We start from the raw sequence: 16,998 nt of genomic DNA, 5'->3' as shown, positions 1-16,998 counted from the left end.
CCCACAGGGCAGCTCAAAGGAAAAAGAAAAAAAGATTGCTTGAAATGTGTGCAGCTACCACTTTTGAATTATCTAGATGCTTTTACTCAGCCAAAAGCTTTTTCATTTCATTCTTGTTCTGAAAAGCTGGACCACAGGTCTCCAAAACCATGGCTTTCTTGTCTTGTGATATATGCTTGTAGTTAATCATAATATCTAAAAATGTGTATTTTCCATAAGTACCTGAAAAATACAAGGCATGTGATCTGATGCTCTGAACACCACAGGTTCTAGAATGTATTAAATCTCCAGAAGTACACTATTCAGCTGTTAATCAGACTTAAACACTAATTAGTACTGTCTTCCAGATTTGATTGGATTTGTTTGCCATGAATAAACTATGATCTCTGGAATATTTTTAATAATTTGATAAAGTTGTCAGCTAATACCTTGCAACATGAAATTTTGCACTACAAAAAATACCCAAATGAGGGACAACTTAAATATTACTCTAATTCTAATTCACTTAGAAAATTAATAGAGATGATTTTTGATCAGCTTCTATTTTTCTGAAAAAAACCTTTCAATTTCCTTGCACAAACATGCAAGGAAAAGCCAAAGATGAGGGACAAAGGGACAAAATCTGGAAAGTTTTTAAATATCATTCTGATTCACTTAAAGTGTTAATAGAACAGGTTGCGCATCAAGATGCTTTTTCTGAATAATGAAATGAATAACTGGCATTACTGGACTGTAATTCTCAAATATGTTACAAGGAGCAGTGCAACAGTGGGAAAGCAGGGACACATTTTAAATGTTCCGCTAACTCATTTAGTCCATAGAACAAGAACAGGTTGTGCATCAACCCAGATTTTCTGAAAAAGTATGAAACTAATGGCTGGTATTGCTGCTGACATAGTAATACAATCCATTAGTCAGAATCCTCAGTGATTTACCATAAAATCAAATATTGTACAAGGGAAAGTACTGCAAGTCTGGCAAAATAAATTAAGGACAGTTGAGAGCTGTTTTATTACAGTACAAAGAAGGTTGTTGTTGGCTACACTACTGCCGGTTAATTGTAATACCTCCTTTCTCCTGAAGTTGCTCTTGCACAAGGTTTCCAAAAATTGTTCCAAGACTTCCAGCCATGGCTTGCAACAAACTGGGAAGGACACAGAACAAATTTTCAGAAGGTAGTTTCCCCTCAAAAGGAGGGAGGGGAACATATAAAACAAAACTAGATTTAACTTAATCCATGGTCATGCCCTCGACACTATCCTAGAGCACTGTTTTTCTCACCCATTCACCATCATTACCTTCATGCAAAAAGTGGTATGTTAATATTATTTCTAGAGTAATTATAACACAAGCCATCCAATACAAACAGACACTTCTACCTTTCCCTCTATTTGCCATATTAATAGAATGAGTAATCCAATAAATCCTAAGCTATGTCAGTGTAGTACCTAGTGCAACAAACCAATACCTAAAAAACACCCAAGCAATTCACACAGAAAAAGTACATGCCAAGCCATGTAGGAAATAAACAGAGTAATAGCTATGAAATTTAAATGAGAAAACACAAAACGAAACATCCATATTTGTCCACTCTTGACATGGACATTCATGGTAAATCTGTATCAGTAGTAGTAAACTTTGCAGTATAGATAAAGCCATTGATATGTAACAGCTTTATACATGTAGTATACATGACAAGACTCTCACATAATAAAACAGTTTTAGATCATTCCTATATACTTTAATGCAGAAATGAAGTAAAGCATAACAGGACAACAGGAAGACCAATGTGACCCATGAAATGCATTATTTGAATAAGGCTAGACACCTACATTAAGTCAATAAATGAACAGGAAGAAACCATAAGGAAATTATGGAGATTGCAGTTATAACAGTTTAATGTACAGTTCTTGCTTATATGCCATTTCTGCAAGAAAACATGTAAAAGAGTGAAGTTCAAAGCTTAGAAATTATCCTGCTTTGACTAAGAATAATGCATGCCTGTCTGCAAGGCCAGGAACTTCAATGGTCTCCACATACCTTTCAGCTGCCCCTGACTTTGGTACTCCTTAGAATCCCAGTGATCTGGGAAGGAAACCAAAAAGGATGGTAGATTACACACATCATGAATATACAGAAATAATCCAGACAAATATGGGCATTTAATTTTAATATATTACTGAAATAGCACTATTAACCTGAAAACTTGAATGAGTAATTACTGTGTACTCATTAAAACATAAATACTAAAGAAAAAAATAATTATGCCTTTTCAAATGAAAGCTTGTTAAACATATAAGTAGAAAAAGTATGCCCCTTGCCTTGTACTGAAAATGAACCGAGGACAATGACTTCACCAGATGATTTGATTTCTTCTCTGCCCTGCAGAATTAGAAGGATGTTTCAGTGTCAGATCCATAACAAAAAGGAGCACTGCTGATTGGAAAGCTTGCTGCAAAAATCAGAAATGCCCCTCCTAAAAAAGAACAGACAGAAACTAAAAATAACACATGCATTTTGTGCCCCAAAACTATTTTAATAACAAATTGTTTACATACCTGTTTCCTTCATTTCTGCTTTACATCAGGATTATATTTGCAAGGGTGACATGCAGAATATTTAGCTATATAGCCCCAAACGTTCCTGCATAAATGAACTGTAGTGAACAGCTTAGTCATAAACAAAGAAATCAAGAATCAGCTACCTGATTTTAATATGGTTTCTCCACTCATAACTGATTATATATTTCTCCACTCATAGCCTTCAGCTTTTCTTCTCAGGAATCAATAACTTTAGTTAACAGAATGACAGGTTTTACGTCAACACACAAATCTACTTTCTATCAACGAAAGTATGATCCACCAAATTTCACTTACCTGAACACAATCCACCAAAACCCCACATAAATGAAACAACAGACTTCTGAAATTCTTTCCCAGTTAAAGGAACCACTTGACCACCATGCAAACTAAATCCGGAAAGCAACCTAGCCCACCCCCCCAATGAAATATACCAACTCCGAGATCGCACTACATGGGGAGAGGGCACAGTTCACCATGGTGGTCAAGTGGTTCCTTTCCTTGGGAAAGGATTTTAGAAGTCCATTGTTTTGTTTATGTGGGGTTTTGCTGGATTGTGTTCAGGTTAATGAAATTTGTGGATCGTATTTTCGTTTGTAGAAAGTAGATCCCAACACACATACCTTTCAACCTTTTAGTACAATAATTCTGGCCAAAGTCAAAAATAATGGGGGACAAAGGTCCAAAATCAGAGGCAAAGTTTAAATATTGACCTTAAAAGCTTAGAAATTTGCTAAAATAGCATATATTTTCTGAATGATATACAGTCTGCAACTCAAATCTTCTTTTAGCTTTTCCCGGTTAGGGGTCACCACAGCAGATTACCTGTCTGCTCATGATTGGCAGTGGAGTTTTATAGTGTCGAGTTCTCAGCTTGGCATCCAACCTTTCACAGAAGGCACACACTCACACCTAAGGCCAGTTTAGAGAGTCCAATCCATCTACACCATGTTTTTGGGATGTGGGAGGAAACAGGGAGGACATGCAGACTCCACACAGATGGCACCCCAGCCGAGGATCGAACCAGAGAATCTCCTGCTGTAAGGCGGCAACGCTAACTGCTGCACCACCATGGCTGCCCTACAGTTTGCAACTCAAATATTAGTCATTATTTTGTGACATCAGCCAAATTTCAATGAGTTCTCAGAAAACCACAGATTTTATGAGGAAGAGACGAAAATATAATGTAAAAATTTGGACAGTCTTTAAACGTCTGGACAAATGAGAGATATACAAACACAAATTTCTTGAACAGTAAGAAGCATGAAACTTTAAGTGTGGCATTATTGACTGTTTATAATCCTTGGTGATTTACAAGAAAATTGAATATTTGATGAGGGCAGGAAAGTATGAGGCAAAATCAGAGACATTCTGAAAAATCAGGTTCAGCTGCAGTATATCTTCCCATGGCAGTGCAGTGCCCACCTGCCACCCACCAGCTTTCCCAGCTATGTGCTACTCCTCTCATTTGGCCATTGGTCTTCAACACCATACCTGCTTCTACTCCAGCCAACAAGTAAAAATAAGTAAAATAGTGGAAGCTAGAGAAGTCATTGCTTGAAAACCTTTCCAGAAAAGCAACATGACTGCTGCCTTTAAGCAATGCTTTTATGTACAAGGTTATTTAATTATTAAAAAGGACTACACATTTTCATAAAGTAAGACTGAGAAACTAACTGATGTAGACTTCTCCCATTCTTATGCCTGCATGCTTGAAAGCTTCTGGGTAACTGCAAATCAAAGACATTATGATTAATTGTAACTGCATACAGCTGCAGATGGTAAAACCAATTGTAAAATGTGTATAGAAACAAGACACTTATGCATTTGGTTCTTTTTTCCGTTTGTAACTGTGGAGTGAAGTCTGGTACACTGATATCACACTTTAGTTTGCTGAAGTTGTAATCATACCTCTCAACATCTATGCTTAAGAATTCTGAACAAAGCAAAAAGGTAATGGGGGAGGGGGACAAAGACCCAAAATCAGGGACATTTTTTAAATATTACAACAATCCACTTGCAAAATTAGTAGCACAGGCATTGCAGCAACATGCATTCTCTGAACAATAGGAAGTATGAAACTCTAATGTCTGGCATTATCATCTGACTATAATTCTCAGAGATTTACCATAAAATCAAACATTTTGCAAGGGACAATTGAGAGGTATGGTTACAAGTATACTCTATACTCAAGATAGAAAGAGAGAGAGAGAGAGAGTGAGAGAGAAAGGGGGGGAGAGAGAGAGAGAGAGAAAAGGAGAGAGACTCATGACTTTCACTTGGTTATGCTAGTGCATTTGCAGATTAGCAGTGCTGTTTCTTTATCTGTGTGGTTTCCTTCTATGTAAATCACTATAGCAAACAAAACAGTGTTTAATAGGGTGTCAGGAAGTTAGCATGTGCAAAAAAGTCAAGATCATCCTAAAAAGGATCACTGAATTTCTTTTCACACACAAATGGCTTTACAGGATGAAATGCAATGAAAACTTGTAGCAAGGAGAACTAAAAAAAAATAGCCCAGGAATTCAAATAACTCTGTGTAGGCTTTGTGTGAAGCCTGCATGGAGTTTAAGTATTTGTGCAATGGGCAACAGTGCTAATCACATATGCATGCCACTCATCACACTTACACAAATACAAGCAAGGTTTTAGAGCATGAATGCTGGGGGAACATGCATACAAGTTTGCTATTGGGCAAACTTGCTCTGCAACAATGACTACCAGAGGTGAAATTACTGCAATGATTGCAGTATTAACAAATTATAGGAAAGTGTAGTCAGTGCAATGTACACTATAACAAGTTTTTGCAGAATTAAATATTGGATGTTGGATTGGTCAGGAAAAGGGAAATACAATGCAGCATTGATACACTAGGCAGGGAAAGAGTGTTGATTAAAATGGTTGCAGACATAAATGATAGGAATGAAGAAGGAGGAGGAACAGGGCATGTACAATATGGCACTCTACATAAGATTGGATGTGTCAATGTATGTACATTTCCAGGACAAGGCAGTAGCATAAAATTAAGAGCATATATACATAGCACAGGTCATACTGCTATTTACACCTTCTGTGTGGATATATTCATGTGACTATCACACAAGGGTACATGCAGGTGAATGGTTGTGATATTAATATTACTGACCAGAAAGGACATTTAGCAAGGATGTATCATCCAATAGGAGATATGTACATGTTGTGAAGATCTGCACAATGACTTGTTTAAATATGACTGAAATGTCAGCATACCTCACAAACAATCATGGAGAAAATAAGCAACAGACTCAGGGACAACTGCTGACAGAAGCAGACACAATCAGAAAGAATTTTAAAATATTACAAACATTAATCTGTGATATTGCCAGAATATGTGAGTTTAAGTTATTATACATGTTCTGCAGGAACAGATGTGTACAACTATAATGATTGCTAATATTCTGTGAGGTGAAATCACCACCTTTTTTCTAAAATTAAAGTGTCTTTGGAGGGGTTAAGTTGGACAGTGTCAAATTCAGGGCTGATCCTGGCCATTTGAGAAGCTTGCATGACACATAAGCACAAGCCACATGTGTACGAATCAAACCCATGCCAACAATGTTGTCATTGATTTCTGTTTTACTCGGTGCAACACAGAAATACATTCACACATCCATCTTGCACAACACCTTGAATGGAAGTCTGCACTATCAATTACTACTATGTCTGCATACCAAAGAATTGCTATGTATGGGCAACAAGATGTGTGCAGGCTTACTGTGTCTAGTGTAATACACTTGATGAAAGCATTCTTGGCTGACATAGTTATTGGCCATAAGGATAAAAACACTTGCAAACAACACACTATTATGAGTGGTTCCCCTAACCATGGCTGCATATTGCATACGTCCCAAATGTAGTAGCAATGGAAATTGTCTGAAGCATCTGCAATTGATAAGTGAATTAAGAAGTAGTGTGTTATAATGAAAATTGCATTAGTATGTGAGACTGATGGCAATGCAGCAACTATGCCCATGTGCACATAAACTACAGCAATGCAAAGTCTAGTGTCAGTGGGCGAGGAAGCTCTCCCTGTGATATTGCTCACATACCAAACAGTGCATGGACCACACTGTAGAAGCATATGTCAAGACTCAATACATATCCACATAATCACTGTCCCCCTGATATTGACACTGAAATTGTTATACTGGCATGAAATCCTGACATGCATGCATATGTGTTCATGCAAACTATCATGTGGTAATACTGATGTGATGTACTATTACATCTGTGATGCTGTACAGTCACAATGTAGCTGTTCCTAATATACAACTGGTCTTCACAGTTTCATAGTTTCATAGGAGTGTCCTAAACTAATGTTCCAAGATGACAAAACATCTTAGCCATATTTAACATGAGTTTCAGAATTTTAAATAGCTATGTGAACAAAGTTCACACATTTATGAGACTATGCTATGTTATCTAAGATCAACTGCTTTTATCTATGAAGCTCATGGACATAACACCATTAGTACAATTACCATTAACCTTCCATCAATGTAGTCTGCACCTGAAGAGGGTCAGGAAAGGCCTTTGCTTTACATGAATGGAAGCTTTTCCAGAGAAGGTGTAGTGTCTGAGATACGTTTCTATCTCTCCAACGTCATTTGTTATGTCAGAAGCTAGGTTAACATCCTTGGAACAAATGAATCTCATGCAGTTTGCTTTAACAATGTGTAACATTTCCATCAGGGGCAGATTGTAGAATGCTCTGTAGGGCAGACACAAATCTTAGTAGTCTATAAGGGAGAGAACACAGTAATATGCCTTTCAATCTTTCCACGTAGGACTTGTCTTTCACACCCTGTATCTTCATTGTGCAAAATCCTTGGTGTTGCTCCAGCGGTTGCAGATGTGTGGTGAGTTACATGCAAAAGGGTGCATTGCTCTCAATCATTGTTGTGATGAGGGCCAAGTACAATGGAATTATAAAGTCCTTTGATCTAGATCACATGCCCATTCTCATGAGTTGCACCACATAGAATGGATTTGTCACCACTCTGGAAACATGGTATTCAAACTTCCAATTACTATTCACCTGAGTACACAGATCACATACCACTGGGTCCACTTATTGGGTATGCTATTTATATTGTAATTAGGTTGTGTATTTGCTTTACAGAATGGGATAATTAGGCTTTTTTTGGACATTATAGTGTGTTCCCATGGTTATGGCACCATCATTTCTGTGACTTAATGCTTTCTACAGTAAATCAATACCATTACTAGATTCAAGAATTGTCCACAATTTGCAGTCATCCACAAATTAGGTTGGACAAAGGCTGGCTAAGTTTGCCTTGACTTCTGTGAACTAAATACCAAACAGGAAATGGCTTAATACAGAACCCTGTGGTACTGCACTGTTCACTGCCCTCTTGTTAAAGGTGAAGTCATACACTTTGACAGCATGTGTCATGCTGGTAATCCATTGTTCTACACACTTGGTGACGTAGTGGATTATGGCCAGTTGAGACAGTTTCTCTGTAATATCCAAGCATGGAATTGTGTCAAATGTCTTGGCCAGGTCAAGTTAGGTGGGATGCACATTCTGTCCCTCATCCATGGCCTTAGTGACCTTCTCAAAGAAGTAAACAAGATTTAACAAACATGATCCAGTCTTAACAAAGAATGAAATGTGCTGGTTACACAGTCAGGAGATTACATATGTCCTTTTTGATAAGATCTTTAATGATTCTTTCCATTGAATGAGCACACATCCTTGTAGTCTGCAGGGATATTACAGCTGCAAACTATCTACCTGCACAAGCTATAGAACACACAAGTTAATGCTCATGCTAACACAGATATCAGAGTGTAATACTGTTAGAGTGAACTTTAGAGGGAATCACATCATAAGTGTCTGTTTATAATCAGAATTGGACATGAGTGCATGACATAGCTGTAATCTCACATGCAGTGTTAAAATTGTCTTGGGATGGAAAGTAGAATGAACATACCAACACAATTGGACCACCATGAGGTTATAATCCCTACCTAACTACATACAGCTCACAGTATTTAATGCAAGTGCCACAGCACAAGTCTGACTGTCATACTGTCAGACAACACTTTATAGGAGATGACATAATCAGTGTCTGGTGAAATGATTGCAGTAGGAGTGTCTCACATGCTATTCTAAAATGGTTTCCCGAATGTGAACTAACTGATACAAGTTGACCACAGTGAGATTAGAACCCCTATCTAGATAGCATAGTAATTAACACAAGTGCCACAACACAAGTCAGACTGACTTAGTATCAGACAACACATTATAGCAGATAACATCATCAGTGTCTGGTGAGCAGAAGATGGTAGTAGGAATGTCTCACATGCTGTTCTAAAAGGTCTCCAGAATGTATAGTAACTGAACATAAACACACTTTAACCAAACTGAGACTACAACCTCTACCTAGCTATCTACAAAATACAGCATTTAAAGCAAATGCCACAGAACAAGTTTGACTGTCATAGTGTCAGACAACACTTTAAAAAGATGACATCATCAGTGTCTGATGAGAAGAAGATGGTAGTAGGAATGTCTCCAGAATGTGAACTAACTGAACACAAACACACACAAGTTGACCACATTAAGATTAGAAACCCTACCTAGTTATCTACAGAGCACAGTACTTGCCACAAGCAATACTGCATACGTCTGACTGCCATAGTGTCAGACAACACGTTATAGCACATGACATCAACAGTGTCTATTGAAAAGAAGATAGTAGTAGTAGTGTGTCACATGCTTTAAAATGGTCTCTCAAATATGAACTAACTGTAGACAAACATATACATCAGATGACCACAATAAGTTTAGAACCTCTGCTTAACTAGTTACACATTCTAGAGAGCACAAGTCTTAACACAAGTGCTACAGTGCAAATTTGACTTTTGCACTGTTGTAGAACACTGTATAGCAGATGATATCATAATATTTATACTTTCCTATCATGTTTGGAAGAATATGTTGGGAGGCCTGTATGAACTTGCTGTGTAGTCATGTATGAATACAAACGTTTTTATCAATGAGAGCTGAGTGATATCTTTATGACACAGACTCATGCTTTTCTGAATATGTACAGACATGTACAAAATCACTGCAGTGAGATTAGAACATTTACCTAACTAAATACACAAGTTAAAGAACACAGCAAGTAATGCAAGCACCATGGCAGAAATCTGACTGGCATAGTGTCAGACAACACTTTATAGCAGATTACATCATCACTGTATGTGGGAAGACGTTGGGAGGGATGTATGAAACTTGCTGTGTAGTCATGTATGTCTGGAAAACTTTGTTCTCCACAAGACTTGAATGATGACATTAGGACACAGACTCATTCATGCTCTTCTGACTATGCACATACACAGTTACATATGCAGGCACACACAATTTGTCTCATGCAGTTTGAACCCCTACTTAACTATCTATTTACTGCTGAAGAACACAGTGTTAACATTCACACCATCACTCTAGTCTGATTCATTCCTTGTCATAGTGGTCTTTATAGAGGTTTACATGGTCATTTTATGTTACTGTTGTAAGAGTGGTGTACAAAGTGTGAACTTTGGCTTTGCTTTTGTGCTTGCAATGTGCTCAAATACTTAAAGATAGCTTCTTAACCTATATGCAGTATACTGTCATGAATGTGTACCTGTTTCTCAATATGTTGCCTACATAACACAATCAGTCACATATGGGCACACATGTTTTATAAATATCATGAATGCAAGTCTTGCTGTATGAGTGCTCATATTGTGATGAACTGATGTGCACAGTAAGACATGTATTTTGTTCTTTATTTCTCTATTGTAGTTGACAATAGACCTTTTACTGGCATATCCATTTTCAAGTGCATGGATGCAAGGCATACATGAGTCTGAGTAAACATGTGCTCGGTGACTAATAACTACATTCCCTATTGTTGTGTTTTGAAATGCCTATTGGTGGGATGAAGAATAACTGAGCAATAAACATAGTAATACATGCCAAACAGCTTTTAATGTAATGCATCACAGAGACACTGATTTGTGTGAACAATGACAAAGTGTTTTACACATGTGAGATTCACATTTAATGAATAAAACTGGAACTTGAGAAGTAGCTATGCATATGTGATATGGGAGAAATAGCTGACAATTACTATGGTGCTCATACTGTAGTTCATATTGTAAATGTTGTTTCATAACTTTTATGAATGAAGAACTGTTGCTATTGCTTTCTCCATTTTGTGCAGAGTTAACTAAAAAGCAAACGCAGGTCTCTTCTTAAATGGGAAAATAGTAATATTTCTATTGCTTTACCTTCGCTTGTGCATACAAACTAAATGGCAAGGTGTGGCCCTCAGCACTTTGGACAGTACTGAGTATAAAAATGCACCTGCTATCTAGCTTTCCATGTGGCAGCAGGTATAAGAGCAGTGAGCCCATGTTCAGAGCACAAATAACACAGGGTTCAAATCCAGTTCAATTTATGTATATTTTACACAAGGTGTGAGGATAGCATTACATCAGTAATTGTGATAATTCCTGCATATGTGAGAAGCAATGACTACAGTCAAGTACTGGAAGTACTGTATAAAAATAAATATCAGTCAAGTACTTTATGTCAACAATGCACATAGGGCTTTGCATTTTTCTGCATACAGCAGTCTGAATAATTGTCAGAATAAATGTTTCATACTACTACTTTACTCTGCTTTAACTCTGTGTTCCGTTAGTGCAGTGAGTTTAAGCAGCATTGCATAGAGATATCCAGACTACAGCCAATGGCAAAAACTCACCAGGTTTTGACATAGGGTATGAATAGCCATTCATTCACTCAAAGTTGGTGCACTATGCCAAACTCCACACAAATTCAGAAGCCAAAAAGTGAAGGGCTTTATTGGGGGGCATTTCTGCTATCTGTGTGGTATATGATTTTATTTTTTGACCAGATTAATGGTGTGAAAATGGGGTACATTGGAAAGTGGTGAAATGGGGCCAAGCAGAAGAAGAACAAAGGACAAGCATTATAGGAATTTTCAGGAGGAAATTAGGAAAGAACCATAGGTATCTACTTCTTTAACAGTGTAATGTTAACAGGGATGGAAAAGTGGAGGAATATGGACTGTCACCACAACACAGATTGGTGACAACAATGTAATCATGTTGTGTAGCCAATTGGACTGAATGAAATGTGTTGAGAAGACACATATGCAAAGTTGACAGCTATGTATGGGACATTTTTTTTTTGTGGGACAGGTACCAATTTTTTTGGGAGGCAGGTAGGAATATCAGGGTCAGGTAGGTGGGGTGGATAACAAAGCAGGTACAGACAAATAGGACAAACAAGACTGACACAGACATGGTGATGAACACAAAAGGCTGGGGAACGCCATGATTGGGGATAGATAGAGGACATCTGAGGCACATACCCATCAAGCATGTGGACAGTAAAAATCTAGTCCTCACCCTCAGCTCTGTCATCACTGTCCCCTTCCTTGGCTTCCTGTTGGATTGCTTGTGGCTGAGTTTTTTTCTACATTTCCACAAGCAACTTCTCTAGATAGCTGAGGTGTGCAGCAATGCTACTTTCCAAGACTTCATGCATTATCATTGGCAGATCCTGGCAGATGATGTAATTTCCACCTCCACCACTACTCCCAGAGGGTACCAGTGCACCAACTGCTAGGGCAATACTACCTGAAACTGATGGAGCAGGTAGTGCAGGGGCTGCAGAGGTAATACTGCCAGGTTGGGTCCCAGATGTGCTGGGTGTCAGTGCAGCAGCTGTTGGAGTGGGGGCAGGCTGAGCCACAGTGGTTGGCCTACCTTCCTGTGCTGAAAACACTTTTTTGGTTGGCAGTAAAGTATTACATCAGATCAGTGTGATCACACATATAAAGAAAGAGAGAGAAAGAGAGAGAGAGAGATAAGTGGGGTGAGAGGAAAAATGATTAGTACCGTTATTATGTGACATACATTTTTTATTACAATAAAGTATACTTTTACTATTATACGATTCTCTCTATTGGCAATTCTAAAACTTTGATGCTATTAACTAAATCATCCTCACTTCTCATCCTGAATGAGGCTGTATAAACTTCTTATCCTGAGTGGTGATGTATACACCCCACCTTCTCTAGTTCTTCTCTGTCTGTCTCATCTCGATATTTTTCTAAATAATGTACTTTTCACCTACATTCACCTCTCTATGCAAATTTGTGTTTAAAAAAAGTCATTCTATAACTACATTCTAATGAATAACTACAGTCAAATGAGTAACAACTGTTATTTTACAACCTTACTGTCATCATCTACCTCTCAGTGCAACTAATCGTCTGTCTCAACTTGTCCCAATCCTAATACAATTGTATGTATGAATATAACTTACAAATGTATGTATGCAATACATGTTGCCATTTTCTGACTATACCCTAATATGTTTTACTATGTAATATAACTTTTTGCTTATTGTCACTGTGTATTATAGATATGTAATAATACTTTAGTGCTTATTGTTACTGTGTTACTGTGTTTTTGGAGCTTTTCTCCCCGGGCCCTCACTGAGCCCAGTGGACCTGCCCGGTCATCAAACTGGAAATAAATAAATAAAATAATTAGCTATAGATCTTTCAAAATCCAAAATAAGATTGCAAATTTTAAGGAATCAAAACCTGGCTGTTGGCAGCCCGAACTCCAAGAAACCAACAGTAAAATAATTCCATCAGTGCAGAACCACCTACGGTACAAACTATTGTATATTATGCCTCCTACATGACCACTAAAGAAACTACAAACAATATCATAATAACAGTGATATCTGAAAAAATATTAATGAAATAAAATAAAAATGTTAGAACAACAATAATTAAATAAATTAAATTAAAGTCATATAATTTCAAACAAGTTCATCTTATTAAACTTTTAATCTTCAGAATACTGCTGATAGAGCAGTTTTCGTTTAGGCCGGGGACATTATATGTGTTTAATCTGATTTGCCAGATGAGTTCAAGATTTATAACAATAACATAACAAATGACAATGTCCCTCTTTCAACAAGTGACAAAGTCCTTAGTGGTACCAAAAGTTCTGTTCAGAGTTCTACCACTAAGCTGGATGTTTTGCTGCAGCGTATGGATGCTTTATTTGAACGTTTGAACAAACTGGAGAACCACCAATGTGCCAGTACAATGTTGCTTCCGCAACACTCAGCTCCCCATGACAACATCAAGGTTGATTTATCCAACCACTCTGCTAGTTGCCTGTCAGGATCACCGAGCCTTACGTGCGGGCAGAGGAGTATTCCGGCCAGCTGCTCAACTATTCTTGACGAACCAACTGCTTTCAGGATCGAGCCAGATGGAGTGATTATCCCACAGTTAAATAAATCAGGTCCAGCTATAATTGTTAATTCCAACGCAAATTTTTCTAACACAACTTCTATGGAATCTGTTACAGTGAGCGAGCGACCTGCATTAAACAACACCAATGTGGGTAATTTTCCGGGTATAAAGAACTGGATGGTCGACAATTTTTCTTTTTCAACGGCACCTGAAGGGTCAAGACAACCGACTACTGATAGTGGCTGTGAGTATACAGACATTTCTCACAATTTGAAGGTCCTTGACAACTTATTAATTAAACTGAAAAAGACACAACTAAAAATATCTTATTTTCAAGAGTGTCTTAAATGGAAAATTGTCCCTAAGGGCTTAAGGCACTACCATTACCCTACTGGCTTGGCAACAAATTCGGCATTTCATAAAGACTTAATAGTGCTATTTGAGCCACAGGGCTCGGATTTATTGTTATTAATGATTAAGCATTATTCTTTACTAGTCGAGTCCTTAAGCCTTCAAGTAGCTGAACTGGATGCTAAGATAAAATTAGACCATTACTTTTTCCGCTATAAATATGAATATAGCAGAATGTTCATTAGTATAGACCAATACTTTGATAAACTTAAGAAAAACAAGATTAAAAGATTGACAGGGATGTAAAGGCGTACAATGAGGGTACAGCTTATCCCCCTACACCACAATCTCAGGTCTGGAAAGGTCGAGAGAGTCCAGTTCAAGCTTCTAGAAATCATAATACTTTGCAATCTGCATCTACGAACAACTATGATAATAACCAGACACTTTTGGATAACTGTCCAGTGGACAATGACGATCTCATAGATGTAGGGTTACAAGACGATCCTAGGAGACCTGAAAGGGTACAGGACAATCATGGTCCTAGTCATTATAATTTGAGATCTAACAACCAGAATTTTTTAGGAACCAAACCGAAACAACCAACAACCAGACTGAATCAGACTGGCAAATGGAATCAGAAACAATACAGGAACTAACTTTTCCCTTGGAGGTCATGAATGCTCCAGTTTTTGAAGTTGACATTGTTTCTCCTGTTTTATTAAGTTGTGAATTTAATTCACTTGATTGCTCTACTGATCATTCTCTGGTATCTAACAGTATAAGACATAATAGGGGGATCAATGTAGAGTCTCTTGATTTGCCTATAATACTGACTAATATTGATGGAGATTTTAAGGTCTATAATTTCTCTACAGTAACCATAACACAAAATCAAGTAGAGCTCTTTTCAAAGGGTTACACTTATGTTTCCGCACAAAGGTTAGATTTAGTTAAAACTATAATTGACATCAAATTATTCACGAGGAAACTCAACTTCAACCTTAAGATGGGAGACAACATAGTTTCAAATAACAACCCTTTCAGAATTCCTAGTGTTTTTAACCCACCTTTGCACCCATTGCTTAACGTTTTTGAACAATTATGCGAGTTAGACATTCACCAGAAATTTAAGTCCTTCAGGCTCACTCCGCTCCCCTACCCTGCCCCCAATTTCCACCCGCCCCCAGCATCTCTACACTTATACCCTCATAAACACACCCCCTTTTCCTTAAAGCAATCATAACATCACTAGCATCCACACCCTAAATTTTTTATCTCCACTCACCTCTAGAATAATCTCCTGCCACTCTCACCTGCCTAATCTTCCAAACGTCAATCCCTATTCTTCTCCTCCAAAACCTATTATACACTCCTCTGCCATGTCTTACCAATCCCAATTTTTACTAGTACTATCACTCCTAACTACTCTCACCTCTACCTACCTCTTAACTTCCTATGAACAACCCCTCTTTTTTACTCTTACCATCCCTTCCAAACAAGCTCTAACATCTCCTCCAGCTCTATCTACAAGCTATCTCAATGCCATCTATAAAACCAGTTACTTTCAAGCTAAATATCACCATCTTATTCATATTAAATACTCTATTCTTAACAACAGAAAATCATTTGACTACCACTGCAAAACTCCACAATACTACAACCTTATATTACTCCACTCCTTAATAGATGTAGACATTCACCCCAACCCTGGCCCAAACCCTCCCCCACCATCCTCTAACTGGAACCAATACAAAACAATCCCTTCACCATCAACCAAACCCTCCAAATCACTCTCAATAGCCCATCTAAACATACGTAGCATTTGCAACAAAATACCATAAATTCATGCTCTTCTAGATGCTCAGCAGTTCGACATCCTCTGCTTAACAGAAACTTGGCTCAAACCCACAATAAAAGATAATGAAATTATCCCCCCAGGCTATAGTATCCTTCGACAAGACTGCTTAAATAAAAAAGGTGGAGGGGTAGCAATTCTCTATAAAACTGGACTTCAAATTAGCAAAATAATTCATAACCTACCATCAGACAACAATGTAGAAATAATTATTTCTAAATTGCAGCTTAACTCTCATAAAACAGTTAACATCATCTGCACCTATCTTCCCCCAGGTAAAAATCCTACTATACTAGAAGACTTACTAAACTGGCTTTCTTTAAATCTCTTCCAAGAAACAATACTATTAGGAGACTTTAATATTGACTGGAATTTATGTAACCACACTAATCCATCCACCCTTATTAACCTGCATGGCTTCTCTCAAGCTATAAACTCCCCAACTAGAACAAATAAACTTAATAATAAAGAAAGTATTCTTGATTGAATACTAACAAATAGTCCACAGCAAAAATATACAACAGGAACTTCCCAGATGACCTTAGCGACCACTCTCTAATATATATTATCGGACATAAAACAAGTTTTACTATCCCTACTTCAGTCAGAACAGCCCGTAGCAAAAAATATTTTGACCATATACTGTTTCAAACCGAACTTAAGCAATGCAACTGGTCACCTTTTAAGTCTCTCCCTATAAATGAAGCAGTTAATTACTTCAATACCACTTTCCTGACAATCCTAGAACATCATGCCCCAATGCGATCCATAAGAATGAAAACTAAAACAGCCCAATGGCTCTCAAACAATACTAGGAAACTAATCCTTAGTAGAAATAAATCTT

Source organism: Protopterus annectens, chromosome 1.part0 (assembly GCF_019279795.1).
Source record: "Protopterus annectens isolate FY-2018-M chromosome 1.part0, PAN1.0, whole genome shotgun sequence".
In the NCBI taxonomy this organism is placed as follows: Eukaryota; Metazoa; Chordata; order Ceratodontiformes; family Protopteridae; genus Protopterus; species Protopterus annectens.
The sequence above is the reverse complement of the archived record's forward strand: the minus strand, read 5'-3'. Positions refer to the sequence as shown.